Consider the following 24,496-nt stretch of genomic DNA (forward strand, 5'->3'; position numbering starts at 1 on the left):
TTCGTGCAGACTTCTACGACATAGGTTTTTTCACGATTACTCACTTTTGTGTTTCAGCATTTCTATAAAAATTAGCTAGATCATAATCTATTCTTAGCCAAAAAGTAAAGTGATAACATTTTGAGGGTTTTTCATGTTTCTCATCTATGTTAGACTAATTTCTTCGCTCACACATTTTGTCTATTTTAAGTCACTTTATTCTGGCCCACGTTTCATCTATCTTGGGTCTCTTTCTTTTGGAGCATGCTATTTGAACTAAACATCTTTCCTTACAACATAGTTTCTGCATCCGATTTGTTGTGTTGCACTTTTGTCTCTTGTCGTTTCATATATGGTGTATACATTCTGTGATCTCATATTGTATGTATTCTCTCAGCCAACTATATTGAACTCAAGAATCCTCAATTGATTTCCTTTTGGACAACCTTCCGTTCCTCACTTTAAAGGACAAGGATTCCTTGGGTGGAAAGTAAAGATGTTGATAATTATTGAAGGACTTATCTTTGAAGAATGGCAAACTATTTATAATGAGTGGGTCAGACGTGACAAAGCATCTCATCTGTATATTTTTTCTGCTCTTCAAGAATCTCTTATGCTTGATGTATGTAATGTTTCAACCTCAAAAGCTATATGGAAGTATTTGATAGCAAATTTTGAGAAGAAATCCTTTATCTTTGTAGTTAGCTCACTGAGTTACAATACAACATCACAACTTCTATGAGACCACATATTGAATCATTCAAGAACATTTTCAATCAACGTGTTGCTACTTGCTGGTGATGCTATTCCATGATAGCAATTGGTAACACAGCTTCTTGATACTATAAAGGATCCTACTTAAGATAATATTGTTACCATATTATCTAACAAAGATGGGATCAATTTTGATCAAGGATGTGAACAACCACACATAAATCAAGGAACAATTATGATCTCACAAGAGGACACACATTCACAACAAATCAACCAAGCTTTACTTGCTTAAAGGTGTCCCTTTCCATGATCTATACATAGGAGTCATCGTGGTGGTAACTTCTCTCATCTCAAGTTTCCTAACATACATTGTTCTTATTACAATAGAAATGGTCACACTACATATGATTATTGGTCAAAACAATATGATGAAGAACATGGTATTACAAATAAAAAAGCATGTTTATCTAGAGATTATTCTCCTTGTGACTACTGCAAAAAGAGTAATCATCCAACCCATCGATATTTCAAGTGGCATTTTGATTCAGATCGTAATAGAATATATGCTACTACACATGAAAACACTATTGAAGAACAAATTTGTGTGAGTTATTCTCTCTCTTTTTATTATTGATGTTCATGATGGATGCTTTTTATTATTGATTCTGGTGCTATGAGAAACATGACTTATCAACATGTCGCATATCTACAAAGAAATCTTCTTTAAGTTGGAAGACTTGTGGATCTTGGTCTTTTTGTCGGTTTTGACCATACTAAGTGTCGCATTGAGAAAGATGGCCAAACCATAGTTGTTGCTTCTTGAAATGGTAATCTTTTTGAGTTATCTTTAAATGAATATGTTGCAAATGTTGTTATAGCTCTTGGCAATCTTAACAACAAAATATGGCATCATGGCTTTGTTCACTTTGATTTTTCTAAGCTTGTCGATCTTTATCGGCATGACCTCGTTCATGGTATGCAATTCAAAGCTCATCATCATATGGGTATTTCTGAATATTGTGCACTTAGAAAGCATTTTTGCAAACCCTTTACCATTTCCACCATAACTCATTCTAAAGATTTTATTGATCTTATTCACACCGATATTTGTGGACCTTTTCCTCAATCAAAATCTCAATATCGGTATTTCATGACTTTTATTGATGACTTTTCAAGATACACCATTGTTTTTCTCTTGTGACACAAATCAAGAGCCTTGTTATCTTTTAAGCAATATCAAAAAACTGCAAAACTTCATATTGGTCATCGCATCAGGAAATTTCGTAGTGATAATAGTGGAGAAAATATTTAAAATGATTGTGATGATTATTATAATAATCAATGTATTCATCATGAATATATGATTCCCTACTCTCCTCAACAAAATAGTATTATTGAGCATAGAAAATGACTATTCTCAATGCCATGCGATGTATGCTCATTCATTTTGGCTTATCTCAATGTTTTTGGGCTGAAGAAATCTTAACAATAGGATTTGTGTAAAATCATGTTTCTACAACTGCTCCTTCTGGTAAAATACTGATTACTACTTGGACAGGTAAAACTCCTTTTGTTTCATATTTTCAAACTTTTGGATGTAGTTCTTATATTCATATACCCAAAGAGAATTGCAGAAAACTTGATCCTCCTCATTTGAAAGTTATTTTCATTGGATATTCAACTTTTTCTAAGAGATGTAAGTTTGATGATTCATCTTCCAAGAATGTAATCATAAGTCATGATGCTGTTTTCAATGAGCAACTTATGGGCAACACGGTCTCAAGAGGATGTTGAGAGGACATGGTCAATAGAGAACGTTGATGATACAAAGTCATTACTTACTTCTTTTCCTTTTCTATATGATTTGTACTCAGAACTTGGAGTTGTCTCAACTTCAATCTTTGGTAATTAATCTACTATGACATTGTAGTGCCATTGTACATACTCTTTGTGGGCACCATACACTTCACATATGCACATACACCTCAAACCTCTTGGTCATCTTTATACATACATATTTAGTTTCACTTCACATGCACCGATTCACTTTACATACACACAATAATCCTTCTTGATCATGTTTGTACATTTGTATATAGGAGCTTGAATTTTTCCCTTGTGCTCCCCAAGGGTTTTTCATCTGCAGCGAGAGACCTTTGTTTGAGTGGGGTGTTGGAGCTATATATAGCTCACCCTATCTAGACTAGGTCTCACACATATATATATAAATTGTGATCAATATGATATAATCTTTGGGAATGTATATGGTGTGTCTCTTCTCTCCTTCTCCATCTCTACATATATTCTCTCTCTACATCTCAACAAATCTCACATGTGAAAATGAATAAGTTTTTATGGATGTGACAATCCTTGTATTTCTGGTCCTTCAGTTACCATGAATTTAAACTCAGCTACTACTATCAGGATCTGATAAATGGAAATAAGATGGCCCTGTTTGCAATCCCATGGATAGTGTTAAACAAAATCATTTTTGGTATAATCTTGTCGGCTACTTTGTTTTGCTCTTTTGCAAAACCTCTTATTAGTTGAGAATTTTACTAGATATGCTCTAATTTATATAACCTTTTGGCTAGAAAACAAAAACTCCAAAGTTCCTTGTTGATGGTCATCATATGGCAAGACATGCATTTATTTCTCGAGTGAAGGTCTTGTGAATGCAACAATTTTTGCAACCTAAGTAAAAGTTGATATGAAATCAAGTGAGCCAGCTTCTCTTAGAGACCACATTAAATGTTGCACTCGTGAATCTTGTCATTGTGCAAGAGATCAACCCTAGGGTGGACACCTTTCATCCAATTACCATAATAGTTTGGTGCTAATTGAGAACCATGAGCACTTTTACAATGTTGTTAGGGTTTGGAACTTGAATGTATATATAGGTGGTGTAGTTTGCTTTTGAGTTCACAAGAACATGGTTGCTTGAGGACGTTGGTTTAAAGGGAATCCGGATGTAAGGTTTGGAACACCTAAGGCTGGTACCCTTGTTCCGATTCGGAGGTATCCTTTAGTATTGGCACGTGACCTTGGCCTAAAGTGAATATTGACTTGTGGTCTTTATCCTTTCCTAGTAACTCCATTGTCGTAGTAGACTTGGGTTTCACAGACGTGCATCTTCAGCATTTTATATGGTACATTTTCCCTAGAGAAATGTCAACATAATGATGTGGTGTGATCGGGCAGAGTCTTTGAAATTCTGCGGAGCCATTTTCTTCCTATCCAGAGGTTGGATTCCAAATTGTTTGTCAATTCGGTCTAATTAGCCCCTTTTATATGGTCACTAGTGGGCTGTATTAGAGTTCGAGATAATTGGTAAGCGGGCATTAGCGGTGGTGCGCAGAAAGAGAGCTGTTTTGCGTCCAAAGGGCAGCTGTTCTCTTAAAGACCGAGAGTTAGAAAGCATTCCGGGCACGTTATGCTTCTTTTCTTCACTTGTCCAACTCTGATTGAGTAATTGCTCAATGCTGACGGAGGTTTTGCAGACCTCTTAATTGTTTTCTATATTCAGAGTGCTATGTAGATACAAGCTCCTTCCTTCCTATAAAACTTTGTCGATATACAAGTTCCATGCTAAGGATGCTGATCATTCTACACGAGTAATTACAAGAGCGGTTGTGATCATTGCTATAGGGGTCTTGAATGTTCGATCTGGTGAGACTATCGCGAGAGAGTGATGATGATGCAGGAGCAGAGGCCTGCTTGTGCGATAACGGTGATTCATACGGCTCCTCCTGTGTTTGTGGAGACGACACAGGCGGAATTCCGCGCTGTCGTGCAGCGCCTCACCGGCGCCAGCAGCGGCGCCAACCTTAACAACAACAACAGCAACACCCTGATACTAGATGATCTCAGCCATTTCACAGATGTTAACCCGCCATCAACACCAACCGCTGCTGCAATATCCAAGCGCAAAGATCGGCCATGTGTCTGCGCCGGAGTCCCCACCAGAATCGCAATGCCCTCAGAGAGCAGCGAATCTGCACCTTGTGACACGTCAGACGATGCTGCAGCGGCCCGGTCGATTATCGACGCACATCATGACTATAATAGAGGCATTGGTTGTGATACAACGCTAGCTAGGTGCAGCGAAAGGATTAAGGTTGGGAAATTGCGCGGCTCTCATGATAGCGCCGATGATATTATACCCGTATTCAATGATGTTGACTGCAATTTTATTGATCCTGAAGTCCAGAAGAGTAGTGCTGTCTCTCTTCTCAACCATATTTTTCCCGAAACATCCCCATTTACCTGCACACCTTCTATTGCTGCCACTTCATTATCTTCTTTACATGCGCACCCCCCAGCCTCTCTTTGTGCTGCATCTGCTGGCCTTCCTGCCGCCGACCCGCCGGGCGCAGTGATCAGCCGTTGCGGTACTGGGCTACTGGCGGGTGTCAGTGATGATGATGGTGATGACGACGATTCCCCTGGGCGGTTCTACTGCGACCCCACGAACCTGGCCTCGCTGGTGGATTCGATGATTGCAGACAAGGAGCAACAGCAGCTGGAATTATTTCCTACCTTATTATCCTCTTCCTCGACTACTCCAGCTAGTCCTCCGTCCCCATTATATCCCTACACTCCTCAGTGGGAAATTTTTAACAGCTCCTGGGACGATGATTTTTTGTGTGTCTGAAAATGTCACCCGTGCGCACACGCACACGTGCACCGAGAGAGCATGCGTGTGTCCGTGAGAGAGAGAGAGAGAGGGAGAGGTATGTGAGACTTAAGCCGGAAATTAACCCTGTGTTAACTTGGCTTTAAAAAACTTTGTATGATCTTTCTTTCTCTCCCGTGCGAAATCTTTACAAAGGCAGAAAGGCTTACAAATAACACATGTTGGTCTGAAAGATCTCGAGTTTATAGTCGTCTGCTCGCACAAACGCAGCTTTAAATACGATCTAGAGTATCAGTCTACAAATGGTTCGTTAAATATAGTATTTCATAAGCCAAGATTTGCAGTTCTATCCATCAAGGCCCTTGATATACTTTTAACCAAAGGTATTGTAGAAATCAGGAGTAAAACAATGAAATAGGAAGAGACAAAGAATATGTACATTCTAGAATTATAAATCATTAGATCTTGCCAACAAGCAATACATCATAGTCATGAGATGCCGCATGACAAAGAGGCATGTTGTTTTAGTTTATGCCACTTACGTTTTATTTAATTTGTTAATGATACAACTATTATATCAAAGGTCGACTTACAACATGCTCCCTTAATGGAAGCATCATATAGTGTTTTCAGCTCTTATCATTCAAAGATTGCTACCTTTAGGAAAAAGATGAACTCACAAATGGGACCTTAAAAATAATATAGTTTAAGATATAGGCCTTTTGGATTGTCTAATAGGAAGGCTAGATGTTGACATCCATGGAGGGTGAATCTTCTCTCTCCAAATCTTGAGTTTTTTATTAAAAAAAGGGATAGTGGGGGATTTTAAAAAAGGGAGAATGAATAGTATACAAAATTTGAGTTTCTCTCACCTTATTTCCCCTCTTTTTTTTGGAGAATTTTCAATTTTGGTTTTTTTCGTATCACGAAATTATTTTGACCCAAAAGTTGAGCAACAAACCACTTTCCCTCATTTCTCTATATTGGTGAATTTTTGTCTCCATTGAAGCTCCTTGGTTAGAGTAATTAGGGTTTTTAGTATTCTGCTTACCTCTGCACTTTCTTCTCCATGTAGCTCCAGATTTTGGACAAAACACAGGTGCCCATTTCTCTTTGTATTTTCTCTTGTTTGCTATTTTTTCAAAAGGGTTTGATGCCCTTTCTTACTATTTTGTTCTTTTATTGCGGAGGTTATTTTAGGCAGGGGACAAATGTACTCATCTCTCTCTCTCTCTCTCTCTCTCTCTCTCTCTCTCTCTCTCTCTCTCTCTCTCTCTCTCTCTCTCTCTCTGTGTCATTTCTTTCCCCCCTCTCTCTGTGTTGTTTCTCTTTTATGTTGTGTTTTCAGATGTTGGTTCCAATTGTTGTTTTCTTGCAGATTTTATTTGGATTAAGAGTCAAAGATGTTAATCTCTCTCTCTCTCTCTCTCTGTTTGGTTTTTTTTTTGCTGCTATCTTTTCAATACAACATGATGTTAGTTCTAACCCTTGTTGTGGCTGTATTGCAGATATAATTTTGGATGACATTGCATAAGTGCTCATCTCTCTCTCCCTGTGTCTTTCTCTCAAACTCTATGTTTCCTCTTTTCCAATGTTTTTTCAGTATACATTCATGTAAATACTAACACTTGCTATTGTCTTTTGCATAGATCAATTTGGGCAAGATTGGATAGGTGCTCATTTCTTTCTCTCTCCCGCGTACTCACACATACTCTCTTTCTTCCTCTCTGCATTATCCCTTTTCTACTATCTTTACAATAGGGTTTGATGCTAGTTCTAACTTAAGGATCAATTGTTGTTGCAACACTTAACACAACATAGAGCAGAGATTCTGTAGCTCAATTTACGAGTAAATCTGCCATATTTTGTGGTGCCAAAATTTATTCGTTTAATTAGTGACTTTTATGTTTGATGGGATTGATATTTTCTTTTGTCCATCATTTGCAATGGGTTTTATCAGTAACGATTCAATCTTATCTTAAATATATTAGCTTATAGGTAAATTGGCCCTATTTTGTATTGCTTCTATTCATGCAGTTATTTAGATATTTTTTGTTAAAAGAGATTCATGCAAGTATTTTTTTGTACATGCAGGTATTGTACAAGGTTTAGGTGAAGCACATAATTCTCGATTGACTATTTTGATGTAGTGAGTGATTCTTTTGTGTTGGATAATATGGATCCACTGGAAGTGGATGGTTCAAAAATCCTCTGCTTTATTGGTCCTATGTGTCCATTTGGATCTCCATGCCAATTGGCAATCATTCATGAAACTCTTATATCATATTATCCATATAACGCACAATGTGTTGAGTCATAGAATATCTCAAGTGTCAATCCAATGTGCCTATTCAGATTTGCATGCCATGTGGCTGCTATCCTTGTAACAAATACTCTATAATACCCACATTTCATACAATGTATTGAGTCAAATCAGACTTCTATTCATTATTATAAAATTTATTTTGGCAAAGTTCTCTGAGCATTCTTGTACTATTCTTTTCATTATATTTCATGTAAATGGTATGATTAAAGTGATGCCTTGAAATTTAATCTATACTTTGTGTTGATGTACATATCCATATGCATTTCGATATCGATGTTTGTGTCTATTTACAAAAGTGTAAACATCTCTTAATGCCATGTTGATTTGTATAGCATATTGGTGATTACTAGACAAAATTAAAATGCTTATTATTTAGGGGTTAATACATACTTATTTACATCTAATACATAGGTTTTAATGCGTGAGAGAACAACAAGCATTCTCTCAATAGAAGTATGTAAGAGAAAAGATTAAGGGAATCCGATTCGGATCATTGATACGTATCATTGCTCGTCTTGGGTATATATACGTTGTCGTACTGCTGCGCATCCGAGGTGTGAAATCCACCAAAAAGTTGTGTGTGTGGGATTTGATACTTTCTACATACTTAGTTGTTGTGTTTGCATTTTTGTACTGCGTGGTGCCAAACAAGTTCATATTGACATGTGTTCTAAAAGCTTGTAATAGCATTGGGCCGTAAGGCATGGTAGAATGATATCTGATCAGATAACCAGGATAGAATCCAATTTTGATGTAGAAGTAGGAAATGCACTTATTGATATGTACTCTAAACATGGAGAACCTGCTGAAACATATGAAGTGTTCAATGAGTTGGAAAATTCAGATGTAGGATCATGGGGTGCAATGATTGCTGGTGTTTTCTACAACGTCATGATTTAGCTAGTATTGAAATTCATGGATGGATGGAACAGGAAGGTGTGTTTTCCAACAGGGTTGTCTTTTGTTCATCTTGAAAGCTTGTGGGAATGTAGGAGCTCTGCTGAAGGCCAAGCTGACACATGACCAGATCATTAAACATAGATTGCAATCAAATTCCCTTGTGGAAAGTGCTCTACTGGACATATATCAAATTGCAGAAGCTTGGAGGATTTGCAAAAGATGTTTTATCTTCTGCCAAAGCGAGATGTTGTATCATTGGATGCATCAACAGTGGGAAGTCAGTTTTCAGAACCCGATGAGTAGCAGCGGTAGAATCCAGTGGGAAGGATATGAACCAAAAAGGTTTGATTGTTCTTTTATCAACTATTGTTATTGCAGAGCATCCAGGGACAACTATTGTGACTGATAGTGTTATATCATAGAGAACAAATTGGGTGGGAAACATCATCGTTTTTTAAAAGAGGATACAAAAATGTCATTGACAAAGAATTAGACGTTTGCTTGGCTTCTACGTCAGCAATGTTCTATAGTACAATGACATAAAGGGAAGATATGTACTGCCCTGTAAACAGATCAATCGTGATAACAGTAGGTCATGTGCCATACAATCGGAATGGCTTCAAATTTTTACATCCAATGGAGGACTAGGGAAAATGGACATTAATGATATCTTGGTCAGAGTAGCAAAAATTCATGATAGTATTACAGATGAGAATGTGGAAGGAGAAATTAGCCGACTATTTCAACAAAGAAAAAACGCAACGCTGGAACACTATGAAAAGAAAAATAGGGGCTCAGAATAGAGGAAAAAGCCATTTTTGATTGGCAGCACAATACTTTGGGGGGTTTTGGGAGAATCGTAGTTTTTTTTTGGGACTAGACAGGGGAAACTTTATTGGAGCGGAGCATATTTAAGATCGGTATGCACTAATCAGATTCGAAAGGAAAAAGCAGAGAGAAAGTTCGTTTCCGAACAATCTCAGCTGAGTAAACAAAAATCCTCAAGAATGGCTTCATGTACTGTTGTTAATGTTCGGTTATGATGACGAGTCAAGCCAGACCCCTTCTTTGGAGGCCTCATTATGCGCCTTGTGGCAATCAAAACTACATCCTTCCCACTGAATTTCTTTTTTAGCTCGCGTAACAATCGAGCATGAATATTTCTACATGCCTTACGAAGCCTACATGGCACATGAATTACAACTACTTTTCGCATGCCCGAAATGTCAACTTGCTTGGCTGAGTTGATAAACAAGTCTTTCAAATCATTTCGAAGCTCTGGGGGGGTTGGTGTTCTCCAGATCAAAAAGAGCCTCTGCAACAGATTCCTCGAATTCATTAGGCTCCAGGCCTTTGTCCTTGCCAAGCTTACATTTCGGCTTATGATCCGCAGTTGTTCATACCACTCATCGCACCATTTCTTTCATCAACGGCTACCCTCTGTGTCTGAAGATCTAACCAATGTTCCTAGTAGTCCCTATCAAAATTATACTGCAAGAGAGATGGATATGTCTAAAGATACCCTGATTAGGCAAGTGATACAAGTGCCTGAAACTAACTGGGGCTTACGAGTATAAGTCAAGGGCTTTCTATGCAAAGAGGAAGATAATTCCCACAGTAGAAAAACTGCTATCTCTTGAGGTTCAAGCACAAAACTCTGTCAAAACTTGCTTGGATGTTCTTTGCACAAGCTCTGAGGGTGAAGAATTCTGTCAGACTGGATGCCTCAAGAGAGGCTCACCACACCCCGAGAAGAATCACCTTTGTCAACAGATTGGTAAAGTTGCAGACTGATGGATCTAGTGCTGTACTAGAAGCCAATAAAGCAGGTCATCTTGCAAGTGAATTCCCTTTCCTATAAGCCAAAGTTGGAGATTTGCAGGTTGAGGACATTGAATCACTTCTCAATGATTACAAAGAATTAGATTTTGAAGTATTATGCTCTTTGTAAAGCAGTGAAGAGTATAACATGAGTGAAGCATGCCAGTAGCAGCCCTTGCTGGAAATCTTATATGTAACTTTTGGTGTTAGAGAGCTTGCTAGAGACAAACCTAGCCTTCTATAGAGTCATAGAATCCAGCAATAAAGCATTGCCATAGAGTATGTTAAACTCGCGCAGGGTTTAATAACTGCTGATCAGAAACTGGTCTTTGATTACTGGAACCGGTGGTGCCTGGATTCAATAGCTCTTCAGGCTGTAAACAGCAAGTTTATTGAATAGATGCATGTTAAATCAGCAATCTTTGCATTCAATATGAAGAGTCTGGAGTTTACTATTGCATAGCCTGTCCTCACTTGATTAATCTTCTATCTTGGAATTTCTTAAGAACCTCTATGGTCGCGACTTTGCTTTCGAAAACCCATCGACATCTTTGGTGAAACCGACGTTAAAGCGTCGCATAAATTTCAGGATGGGAGATACTTGAGCATCCATTTCAGCCTCTTCTACGATTCCTGCTGTGTCCTCTACTTCAGCTGCATCATTGACTGCTGCTTCAAGTACTTCAACGGATGATTAAAAGCAGATTTTATAGAATATGTCTATGTGTATGCAACTTCAAAATCAGCAGACACAATTGTATATGCAGTAGTAGCAGCAATTGCATCAACAACAGTTGTCTGAACAAAGGCAACTATATTCGGAGCAAGAAAATGCAATCAGCGCGACTAAGGCGATTGAAGCAGTTGAGAATGAGAAGAAGCTATTTGATGGCCGTAATGTTTCAGCTTACTTGAAGACATATGAGATCAAGATGGAATTTTTTGGAGTACCAGCTGGACTTATGAGTAAGTATTTCCTTCGTCTTGTCACACCCGCCTTGAGGGCAAAAGTGGCTGATCTTTTTATTCAAAATTCGCATTGGCAAGATTTTAAGAAGGCCCTGAAAGAAGAGTATTTCCTTGAGAACTTTGGGATGGCTACACGGTGGTCATTCCGAGAGTGGGTCTACATTCCAAACAAAGGTCTAGCTGCTTCAGAGTTGATACGAGAATTTGAAGAGAGGTATAGTCAGCTTGATGCCATTGAATAAAGAGCATTGGATGTTGAGAAAGTTGAGCTTTTCTTGCAAGCTGCAGATCCTGCTCTTCAAGAAGAATTAGGAGAGCTTCTTGAGGATCGCACGAAGCCTATGGGTCTTAAAACCGATTGGCAAGATGCCCAGGATGCAGTCTCGACTTTGACCAAGAGGAGGATATGGAAGACCCACCTACAGAATGGATCTATGACACCGATGCCGTCTTCTGCTCCTATGCCTGCTTCTATCCCTGTTATTTCTTCTCTTCCTCAGCCAGTTTCTTGGCCTAGGCCAGTGCCTACTGTTTCTACTCCTCCCGTTCCTCCTGTTTCAAGAGCGATGCCAGCTCCTTCTGCTCCAAAACCATCCGCTCCGTCGGTGCCTTCCTCTCTTGATGATATAATCAAAGGCATAATGGATTTGACACTAGAGTCAGTAAAAGAAAAATTGGTGGGAAAATTGAAAGAGCAGTTTGCTTCAACTGCGCCTACTATTTCTTCTAGTGCTCCTACTGCACCTAGGAGTGCTCCTAGTGCACCTAGGAGAGATCAAAGATGTATTTGGTGTGATAGTACGGACCATCAGCATTGCAGGGATTGTGAATCTATTCAGGATGCAAGGAGGAAGAATTTGGTATTTTGGGGACAAGATGGTAAGATTTGGTTGACTGAAACAGGAGCTCCGCTTGCTACCAACTTTGGGAAAGGCGAAATGAAGAAATTAGTGGATGACATGGCTACGCGTACTTCTTATGTGGCAGCTAGAGGAGATGCTTCTGCATATGGAGTTCAGATCGAGAAAGGATCAGAGAATCAGTCAGCATTATGGACTTATGCTATGGAGACGGCAAACAAGGGAAAAATTCAGTAAACTGTTTTGACTAGTGCAGGCTCTAGCATCAGATCTGAGACAGGTTGGGATTCGCATGTTGACAGGTACACTATTTATGCCTACTTGGCTAAGTCTCAGGGAGCAAATGTACTTGTTGAGGAGAAGCGTAAGAGGGATGAAGAAAATCCAAGTGCAGCTAAAAAGACTAGAGGGGGTGAGTTTGTTACTCCACCTACTGCAGGACCATCTTTGAGACCAGGGCCAGAACGACAGATGGAAGATGCTCAAAAGAAAGAAAAGAGGCAAGAGCCTAGAGAGAGAAAGCAGCCAGGGTTTAGATTGATGTCCGATATTGAGACATCTACGGACATGAAGAAAATCTTTAATGACAAGATACTTGGCAGTGAGGTTACTTTTACTATTTCTGAGGTTTTGGGCATCTCGAAAAGAGAGTTTCAAGATCAGTTCCAAGAAGTCTCGAAGAGGAAAAGACATGCATTGCCTACTACTGATACACAAGGAGTTTTGATTGGGGAGTTGGATGAGGATGAGGATGAGGTTATGGTTGAGAATGCTTCTGTTTTTCCACAGATAGAGAAGAGGATTCAGCCTATGCATTATGTTGAAACTAAGGAGCCTATCTTGATACTGCGTAGTCACTTTTCGCGGAGTCATTGGGCTAGGGCAACTACAGAAACGATGGTAAAAATTGGAGAGAAACAGGTGCCTTATGTTGCTTTGGTGGATCATGGTTCAGAGATTAATCTCATAGTTCGTGGAGTTTATGAAAGTAACAGATGGCCTATGGATGTAGAGAATGGGTGGTGTATGAGAGCCGCCAATAACATTGCAGGTGATTTGTATGCTGCCTGTCCCAGTGTCAGGGTTTCTATTGGAGATGTAGAGGAGGATTTCCATTTCTTTGTGCAGGATTCATGCTCTTATCCCATAATTCTTGGACAGCCATTCATCACAGAGATGCGCATGGAAACAAAAGTAATGGATGATGGATTTGCTTATGCACGGATTCGCAGTAAAGATGGTATGAGAGCAGTTCGGTTTATGACTGTGTGTGTGAACCATGTTAGAAACAGGGATACTCTTAGAGATGCACCTTTGCCCACTGTGAGGGATTCGGGTTTTCATTAAGTACCACTGTTTTGCGAGATGATGGTGGTACAAAGCAGAGGAGATTGGAGTTCTTGCCTCCTAGCAGTAGTGTTTTCTCCTCCAGTTTTGTTGAAATTTCAGCAAACAGTTCGATGAGTTATCAAAAGACTTCTAAGTTGCCTAGAGCTGCCAGGAAGTACATATGCAGGAATGAGAAAAATTTGAAAAATGCAGGTATTTTAGAGGATGATGAGCATATAGATGGGATGTATGATAGTATGATTTGTGCAGATACGATGATAGAGATGGAAAATATGCTGAAAACTGATATGCAGAGTTGTCACAGTAATGTATTAGTGCAACCCCTGGACATGTTTCATGAAATTGCAGATTTTGTGTCACAGATAGAGTCAGAGGCTAAGGTGACTCAGCAAAAAGTATTGAGTGCTGAAGAAATTCAGCAAATAGAGTTTCTGGCTGATTATGATCAGCTTACAGAGACACAGAGGGCTGAAAACTTTTAGCCAACAGAGTTTACTGCTGAAATATTTCAGCATCCAGAGTTTAGGGCTATTCCTATGCAGTCCATAGAGCAGAGGGCTGAGGATATTCAGCCCTCTACTGGAGTGCATAATTGCTGATTTACAGCAAGATTTGAGTAATGCAGAGGATCATAATGAAGCCAGGGTTAACACGAAATACAAGACTGTGGATAAGAAGGTGAAGCCAATAGCCGTACAGCTTCCACCTGACAGTGATCAGCAAATAGAGAGGGCTGCCAAACAACCAATTGTGAGGAATCCAGAGCATATAGGCCATAAATTTTCAGCAGAGACTCTTGCTGAATTAAAAATTGGAAATGGTGATTTCTTGCTACCCACAGAGAAGCAATGCTTTCAGGAGATGCTTGAGCGACATGGAAGGGGATTTGTTTTTTTCCCGCATGAGATTGGATGTGTGAATCCAGATATTGTTGCTCCTATGGTGATCTTTACTATTCCTCATATTCCATGGAACCTTCGACCTATTCCAGTGCTTAAGGCACACCTGCCAAAGTTAATTGACTTGTTGAATGAGAAAATCAAGATGGGAATCCTAGAGCCTTCATCAGCACCATACTCAAATAGGTGGTTTACGGTTCCAAAGAAGAATGGTACTCTCCGATTTATACAGGACATGCAACCAGTAATAAACAGAGTTACTATCAGGAATGTTGATATAGGTCGAGTTGTGGAGAAGTTTGCAGAAGCATTTGCTGGACGTGCCATCTATTCTTTAGGTGATTTGTATTCGGGATATGATCAATTTCAGCTGGCTTTGGAAAGCAGGGACATAACCACTATGAGAACTCCTATTGGGATTGTCAGGATGTGTACCTTGCCTCAAGGTGCCACTAATTCTGTTGCACATATGATGAATGCCATGCATAAGGTCCTTTGTGATTACATACCTCAGCTTACCATGCCTTTTTTGGATGATGTGCCCATGAAGGGATGTGCAGAAGAAGAGAAGAATGAGAGTCTAAATGAGTAGGGATGCAGATACTTTGTGGCTGATCATATTTCAGCTTGTGAGAAGATTTTGGCCAGGTTAGAATAAGTGAACTTGACACTATCAGGGAAAAAATTTGTTTTTGGAGTAAATGAGGTTGTCATTGTTGGGCATATGTGTGGGTATTATGGCAGGAAACCCTCACCTGAGAAGGTGGATGCTATAGGTAAGATTACAGAGTATTATTCTACCACTTCAGAGGTATGGAGATTCATTGGAGCTTGCGTGTTTTATATGATTTGGATACCCCATTTTGCACACATAGCAGATTGTTTATATCAGCTGCTTCGAAAGGGGCAAAAATTTTATTAGGATGAGAGCCACACTAGAGCCATGCGGAAATTGAAGAATTTATTGCAGATTGCTCCTACTCTTAGGAAAGCGGATTATAATTGTGGAAGGCCTATTGTATTGACAGTTGACACTAGTCCAATTGGCATAGGTTGGGCTGTGGGTCAAGATGATGCAGATGGAAACAGGTATGCTATTCGGTTTGGGGCGAAAGTCCTAAACGAGAGACAGAGGAGATATCCGCAAATCAAAAAGGAGTTACTGGGGATTGTTATGGCTCTCAAATGTGACAATGAGTACTTTATTGGAGCCTCAGTTGTGGTAGAGACAGATTGCTTGCCATTGATAGGTATGATTACGAGTTTCTCTACTCCGGATATAGCTATGCTGAGATGGATTGCATACGTCAAGTCATGAAATCAAGAATTTAAACATATAGCAGGATAATCCAGTGGTGGCAGATATGCTGCCTAGAGCCAGATATGATGATGAGGAGACACTACTTGCAGAAGAGGATGATGCAGAAATTTCAGCTGTTATGGTTGATCATGTTTGCCATGTCTATGATATTGTGGCTTTCATAGAAGAACTCTATGTTGGAGATTGGTTTGCAGATTGGCAAGTACCTTAGTACATTAAGCAAAAGAGATGAATGGATAGATGAAGAGTTCAAGAAGATAAGAAGAAAAGCCTATGGTTATTTTCTCAAGGACGGATGTCTTTGGAAGCATTCGAAGAAAAGAGGTGGATTACCTTTGCGGGTTGTCTGCGATAGAGAGACACAGTTACAGGTGATGAGGGAGTTTCATGAGAGTCCTTGGGCTGGTCATAGAGGAGTGTGGGATACTTATGAGAAAATCAAGGAGAAATATTGGTGGAAAGGCATGTATAGAGATGTTTCTCACTTTGTAGAGACTTGCAGAGACTGCCAGATGTATTCGGTAGTGCGTCATCGAGATGAGCTTCATCCGACCTATCTGCTATGCATTCATTATAAGTGGGTAGTTGACTTGATTACTATGCCTATGGGTCTATGGCAGATGAGGTATATTGTTTTGGCTAGAGAGGATCTTACCAATCATGTTGAGGGCAGACCTTTGAGAACGAAGACCACTAGTGCAGTGTGTAAGTTCTTATTGGAAGAAATTTTCTGCAGGTATGGCTATGTGGGTAAGATCACTACGGATCGTGGTGAATTGGATGGAGATGAAGCTAGGGAGTTTTTCTCTCAACTAGGAATCAAGTTGGCTCTAACCACAGCATACAATCAAGAGGGAAATGGGAAGAGTGAAAGAGGACATCCGCTGATAGTAAAAGCATTAGCCAAAGCATGCAGAGGACAGATTGGAGAATGGCCGAGACTTCTACCATTTGCTTTGTGGGCTGATCGTACGACTCATAGTGTTACCACAGGATATATGCCTGCAGAGTTGATGTATGGTCAGAAACCGATTATGCCGACTAAGACTTGTGCTTTGACTTGGTCAGTTTTACCTTGGCAGGAGGATTTGACGAGAGAGGAGCTCTTAGCTCTTCGGATTCGGCAGTTGGAGAGAATACCAGAGGATATCCAGCTAGCTATTGACAGGTTGAAGGTTGCTAGACTAAGAAATAAGGACAGGTTTGACAGCAGGCATCGCTTGCGGCCTAGAGCAATAGAAGAGGGAGACTGGGTATTAGTCTTTGATAGCAGCCTTGAAAATTAGCATACTGCACTTCAGAAGATGGTGAAAAGATGGTTTGGACTGTACATAGTCAGACATGTCTTTGATAATGCAACATATGAGTTGACAGAATTGGATGGGACAGTGCTTAGAGTGCCTATTGCAGGAAAAAGAATCAAGATTTTCAAGAAAATAGATGATGAGGATTATGCATTGGAAGAATTTGCAAGAGAAGAGCAACGAGAAGAAACTCCAATAGAAGAGACAGATGATATGACAGATAATCTTGTTGATATACCGGAAATACACAATGAAGAGATTGATCTATTCGTGGATCTTGATGATAATGATCATGGGTAGTTGGCCCATTCGGAGGATGCGCAGGATTAGAGGGGGTGGATGTCGTACTGCTGCGCATCCGAGGTGTGAAATCCACCAAAACGTTGTGTGTGTGGGATTTGATACTTTGTACATACTTAGTTGTTGTGTTTGCATTTTTGTACTGCGTGGTGCCAAACAAGTTTATATTGACATGTGTTCTAAAAGCTTGTAATAGCATTGGGCCGTAAGGCATGGTAGAATGATATCTGATCAGATAACCAGGATAGAATCTGATTTTGATGTAGAAGTAGGAAATGCACTCATTGATATGTACTCCAAACATGGAGAACCTGCTGAAACATATGAAGTGTTCAATGAGTTGGAAAATTCAGATGTAGGATCATGGGGTGCAATGATTGCTGGTGTTTTTCTACAACGTCATGATCTAGCTAGTATTGAAATTCATGGATGGATGGAACAGGAAGGTGTGTTTTCCAACAGGGTTGTGTTTTGTTCATCTTGAAAGCTTGTGGGAATGTAGGAGCTCTGCTGAAGGCCAAGCTGACACATGACTAGATCATTAAACGTAGATTGCAATTAGATTCCCTTGTGGAAAGTGCTCTACTGGACATATATGCAAATTGCAGAAGCTTGGAGGATTTGTAAAAGATGTTTTATCTTATGCCAAAGCGAGATGTTGTATCAATGGATGCATCAACAGTGGGAAGTCAGTGTTCAGAACCCGATGAGTAGCAGCGGTAGAATCCAATGGGAAGGATATGAACCGGAAAGGTTTGATTATTCTTTTATCAACTATTGTTATTGCAGAGCATCCAGGGACAACTATTGTGACTGATAGTGTTATATCATAGAGAACAAATTGGGTGGGAAACATCATCGTTTTTTAAAAGAGGATACAAAAATGTCATTGACAAAGAATTAGACATCTGCTGGGCTTCTACGTCAGCAACGTTCTATAGTACAATGACATAAAGGGAAGATATATACTGCCCTATAAACAGATCAATCGTGATAACAACAGGTCATATGCCATACAATCGGAATGGCTTCAAATTTTTACATCCAATGGAGGACTAGGGAAAATGGGCATTAATGACATCTTGGTCACAGCAGTGAAAATTCATGACAGTATTACATATGAGAATGTGGAAGGAGAAATTAGCCGACTATTTCAGGAAAGAAAAAGCACAACGCTGGAACACTATGAAAAGAAAAATAGGGTCTCAGAATAGAGGAAAAAGCCATGTCTGATTGGCAGCGCAATACTTTGGGGGGTTTTGGGAGAATCGCAGTTTTTTTTCGGACCAGACAGGGGAGACTTTATTGACAAGAGCGGAGCATATTCAAGATCTCTGTATGCACTAATCAAATTCGAAAGGAAAAAGCAGAGAGAAAGTTCGTTTCCAAACAATCTCAGCTGAGTAAACAAAAATCCTCGAGAATGGCTTCATGTACTGCTGTTAATGTTCGGTTACGATGACGAGTCAAGCTAGACCCCTTCTTTGGAGGCCTCATTATGCGCCTTGTGGCAATCAAAACTACATCCTTCCCACTGAATTCTTTTTTAGCTCGCGTAACAATCGAGCATGAATATTTCTACATGCCTTACGAAGCCTACATGGCACATGAATTACAACTGCTTTTCACATGCCCGAAATGTCAACTTGCTTGGCTGAGTTGATAAACAGGTCTTTCAAATCATTTCGAAGCTCTGGGGGGGTTGGTGTTCTCCAGATCAAAAAGAGCCTGTGCAACAGATTCCTAGAATTCATTAGGCTCCAGGCCTTTGTCCTTTCCAATCTTTCTTTCCGGCTCATGATCCACAGCTGTTCATACCATTCATCGCACCATTTCTTTCATCAACGGCTACCCTCTATGTCTGAAGATCTAACCGACGTTCCCAGTAGTCCCTATCAAAATTATACCGCAAGAGAGATGGATATGTCTAAAGATACCCTGATTAGGCAAGTGATACAAGTGCCTGAAACTGACTGGGGCTTACGAGTATAAGTCAAGGGCTTTCTATGCAAAGAGGAAGATAATTCCCACAGCAGAAAAACTGCTATCTCTTGAGGTTCAAGCACAGAGCTCTGTCAAAACTTGCTTGGATGTTCTTTGCACAAGCTCAGAGGGTGAAGAATTCTGTCAGACTGGATGCCTCAAGAGAGGCTTACCACACCCAGAGAAGAATCACCTTTGTCAATAGATTGGTAAAGTTGCAGACTGATGGATCTAGTGATGTACTAGAAGCCAATAAAGCAGGTCATCTTGCAAGTAAATTCCCTTTCCTATAAGCCAAAGTTGGAGATTTGCAGGTTGAGGACATTGAATCACTTCTCAATGATTACAAAGAATTAGATTTTGAAGTATTATGCTCTTTGTAAAGCAGTGAAGAGTATAACATGAGTGAAGCATGCCAGTGGTAGCCCTTGCTAGAAATCTTATATGTAACTTTTGGTGTTAGAGAGCTTGCTAGAGACAAACCTAGCCTTCTGCAGAGTCATAGAATCCAACAATAAAGCATTGCCATAGAGTATGTTAAACTCGCGTAGGGTTTAATAACTGCTGATCAGAAACTGGTCTTTGATTACTGGAACCGGTGGTGCCTAGATTCAATAGCTCTTCAGGCTGTAAACAGCAAGTTTATTGAACAGATGCATGTTAAATCAGCAATATTTGCATTCAATATGAAGAGTTTGGAGTTTACTATTGCATAGCTTGTTCTCACTTGATTAATCTTCTATCTTGGAATTTCTTAAGAACCTCTGTGGTCGCGACTTTGCTTTCGAAAACCCATCGACAACGTCCAAGTATGAAGGGAGCTTTCAGGGTGAAAGCATCTGCAATTGCAAATGTATCAAAGCACTGGAAGCGTAAAATTTTAGCTCTCAAACAAAGGAATGTTGATTCTCACCTTGTAATACAGGCGTTTGTACAACATGTATTCATGTAAAAACAAATACATATTGTGTCCACATGCCCTTTCAACGAAACATTGCAAATAGTAAGTATTTGCAACTCATTGGGAATGAGAAATTCAATGATATATATGTAACTACTTGTCTTGTATTTACAAAAGTATATCCTTTGGATTGCTATGAGTGGAAAAATATTGAGAGTTTCATAGGTTTTTTAAGTGTTACCACCTCGAAATCGGTAGATTACTCTTTGAGGGACATACAACTAAGTAGCTTGTAGAGGACCTTGTTTTTTTCTATGAATCCAAGTACATGTTGCCCAATGGGGGTCGAAAATATGGAACCCTTAAGTCTATGCACATATCGAATCTCAATAGCATAGAATGGCCATTATGTGTAGTGGAGACATTTTGCACATGTGTAGCATAAAAATTTCAATAGACATTGAACTCTATGAAGCCAAGCACTGGCTCATAGAATGTACATCTAAGCTAGTTCATACTGATTGCAATTTTTGCACATATGTTCAAGGAATGTAAGGGTTTGAGACGTACCAAAAGCACGTACGCCATAAAAAGTGGATTGGAGGATTATGTAACAAGGATTCTAGGAAAAAATTGGACATAAAAAATGACTCATAGTCTTGATACAATGGAGTGTCAAGTCGCAACAAGGGATATGGCTTTTAGGTAAAAAATTTCTCTCTTAGTTGACTATTATCTTACTTTGGGATAGATCGACTAACTTTTCTTTCCAACTATAGGTACTTTGTCACATGATAGACTTTGTGCCTAGTGTTCAAGTATTGTGGATGGAGGATGCTCAAGGGTAAATGATTGTGCCTTAATCAAGACATACGTGAAAGTGCAATTGTGGATGTTATTGTCATTTGTGAGGGCCGCAAGTCCCAAGTGTTGCAAGTGGAGGGTGATTGGTCCTTGAGTATAATGCACCAAGAAATTACAATGTTATTGCAAAATCTAAATGTTAGCTTCTATTTCAAACTAGATGTAGAAAAATTTGAAGCCGAGTTGAGGATACTGTTACCAGTGGAAAGTGTGTGGATCCACATATTTTAGAAATTTTAGAGTCTCCCTAAAAATTCCAACATGAAAAATTGTAGTATCCAATACTTGTAATTTTTTGGATTTTTTCTTGCCAATATAACATTGTTGCTTGTAAACTTGCAACATTAAAATTTTTTGGTATTTATGTAAAATCATACACTTGTTATACACTTTTTATATCAACACATTTACATATGCATGTAAACTTTACAAATATGTAAGTAAAGCCATAACTAAATATCATATGCGAACATCCTTTAATGGTTTAAAACTTAAGATTTTTAAGGTGGAACTAGTTTTGTTATTGTTTCATTGTTTCATTTCACACTTTCCTCTCTTCATCTCTTTATATCCACCACATCCCTTCTACCTGCTACGATGGATGCTCGTACACTTTGACAAGTGGATTCACGAGACTATCTTTGCCACCTAGGGTAACGAGATATTTCACGTTTTCTCTAAGAACTTCAACCTTGGAAGCATGCTCTCATTGTTGGATCCCCCACTTTAGGTTTTGGAAGACTTTGTGAGCACCATTGCTACTTGCACAAACTCCATCATCTGTCATGACTTAGATGCCTCTGGAACAACTCATGGTATTTAAGGCAGGGAAGAATCACCAAAAAGTGGTGATTAGGTATCTGGTCCATATGGATCCTTCACACATAGTATGCACTGTTTTCATGGGCAGTGCACCAGGTACAACACCTTTGGATCTCATGGAGTGTGATTGCGTACTGGCAATTTACCTCCTTGCATTGAGTTTACCCCTAGAGAAGGAGAGCGATGAAAATAGAACTACACAAGTTGTTGCTATCACATACATGAGAGATGAAGCTATTGAAGAGCTCATAAATATTGAAGAGGAACATTGGGTGGTGGCAAATTAAGGGTTGGCTCTCATAGTGCCATTTTCTTCAAAACAGCCACAAGTTGACAGACCCAACCTTGCCTCCTTGACGCCTATTGAAGTAGATGGTGTACAATACTTGCTTCTATCAAATGGTCTATAATACTTGGAAATGAAGGAAGAAGAGTTGTTTTCCATCCTAGTCAAGGATTCGATGGAAGACTTGATCGATTATGATTACATAGATGTGCATCCGATAATGGCATATATTGGAAGATATGATGGCACAGACTTAGATACAATGAGTGCCATCATAGGAGCACAAGAGCATATTACCTCAGTTGAAGAAGATTACCTTGTGTCGGATGTTGAACTTGAAGTACTACAACATGATCTGCTCGAACCAAGGCCCCATCTTCCTACCAAGGAGTTTATAGATCCCTCTGTTCAAAGAGGTGCCTCACTGATACACGAGGAAATGAAGATACAAGATGATCTTGAGAAGGAAAGATTTCTAACTACAATATATTTTTATGCAGTGAAACTTGACGATAGGGTGCATGGGGTCCCTCGAAGTCCACCGGTGAAAGCTTGGCTAAAAATGATGCTTGCAGCAGCTGCTCTGTTCGAAGTCTGGTGTCTGGGGCCACTTTTTGGTGCACCCTTACATCAAGACTCATCGCTTTCTGGTAACTCTAGGTTAATTTCTTAATATATTGTTTGATTTGACTTTGTCATTCAGGACATATTGTATATAGATGAGTTTAATCAAGGCAAGGAGGAGCTCGGCATGTGGATCCACTGAAGGATTTAGCTCTAAAGAAGTACATTGGTAACCTTGTTGAAGACTTGGTAGTCTTCCATAAGAACTACTCACCATGAGGACAAGAAATAATCATGAAAATTAGAGCTTTGATAAATTTTGGACCTTTACAAGCGATACCTAAGACATCTAGCTTGAAGAAGGTGGTGCTAATCAAGCGGTCAAAGCTTCTTTACTTGTTTCACCAAATACGTGGTGGAGTAATGTGTGTGCTTGCTACAGTAGGTGACCTTGCTAAAGTGTCAAATCCACTTCTCTTGGAGAAAGACCTGAAGGGGGAGCATGTCATTTTTGAAGCAAAGAAGGAACTTCTATTTTCATCGGAAGCTGGCCCTTCCTCTCCATCGATGAAAAAGCCAAGGAATGATTGAGAGTTCTTGTTGGCTATCGGGTTTCTTTATCTGCCATCACTATCAACCATCGCATGTATTTTTCTTGATGAAAATAAGATATTTTACTTTGTCCCTCTAAATTAATATTTATTGAATAAATGTGTGGTTTATATAAGTATGATGATAATGTGTGGTACGTGAATAACACATTTGCATACGTTAACATAATCCAATTTAATTACGTCAATGCGTAGTATTGCACTTGCTATTGTGCTTAAGCAATAACATAACTCGTATCTGTACGTATTACTACTTTCGATGCGTATGTACATTGAACAAAAATTAAGAGTTGTGCGTTTCAAGAAATAAAACAAAACAATTTTACTCAATTATTTGAATTTAATACACATCGCATGAGATATTATGTATATATGTATACACACACACACACACACATATATATATATATATATTTCAATGTGGTAGAGTATACAAAAATTTTTTGCCTTCCAAGATACTATGGTGCTATAACACTCATTTCAAAACCTTGCATAATTAATCTCATAACCTATGGAGGAGTCTCCTTGCCATGTCGAAGCCGAACGATAAAGTTCATGTATTTATCTGTGATTGTGACGTGCTTTGCATGGATAGCCGCTAGCTGTGTATCATGGAACAAGTCAATGAGAAATCCCTCTGCAGCCGTTTGCAGGGCCTCCATAGTTGTAGCAGTCCATCTTTCACCTCCAAGTTTTGCATGACTTCCCGAACAACCTTATAAAAAGATATTTTCAAGATGAGAAGCTCGTATCCGCATTGGATTCTCCTTATCTCTTGAAGGGCGATAATGTCTAGTTTCCATCCCCTCTTCTTCTGTGGTGGTTGTTGTGCTCTATGGGGAGTACTACTTCTACACTAGAGGAGGCTCACGGGCCTTGGCGTGAGGTCTTCCCGTGGCTGAAACTGCGACATGCTTACTTGGTGCATGCCAGGCAAGCTCGAGGAGGGCAAGATGGATAAGAGACAGAGGTTGGAGGTGTGAGAATGGAGGAAGCAAAGAAAGTAAGATGTGAAAATGAGAAGAAGAATGAACTTTTAACTAATTTAAACCCCAAAACCGGGTTAATGCAGCTTCATATACACTA

The 24,496-nt window shown here is 39.4% G+C and overlaps 1 pseudogene; it reads right to left on the reverse strand.

Annotated features, from left to right (window-relative positions):
- Nucleotides 1–2,928: 2,928 nt before the first annotated feature.
- LOC148024698 (small ribosomal subunit protein eS7y-like) lies at nucleotides 2,929–22,876 on the reverse strand (annotated as a pseudogene).
- Nucleotides 22,877–24,496: the final 1,620 nt, after the last annotated feature.

The sequence above is a fragment of the Lygodium microphyllum genome, chromosome 15 (genome assembly GCF_053477565.2).
Source record: "Lygodium microphyllum isolate KBCC chromosome 15, Lygodium_microphyllum_v1.1.10, whole genome shotgun sequence".
Classification (NCBI taxonomy): Eukaryota; Viridiplantae; Streptophyta; class Polypodiopsida; order Schizaeales; family Lygodiaceae; genus Lygodium; species Lygodium microphyllum.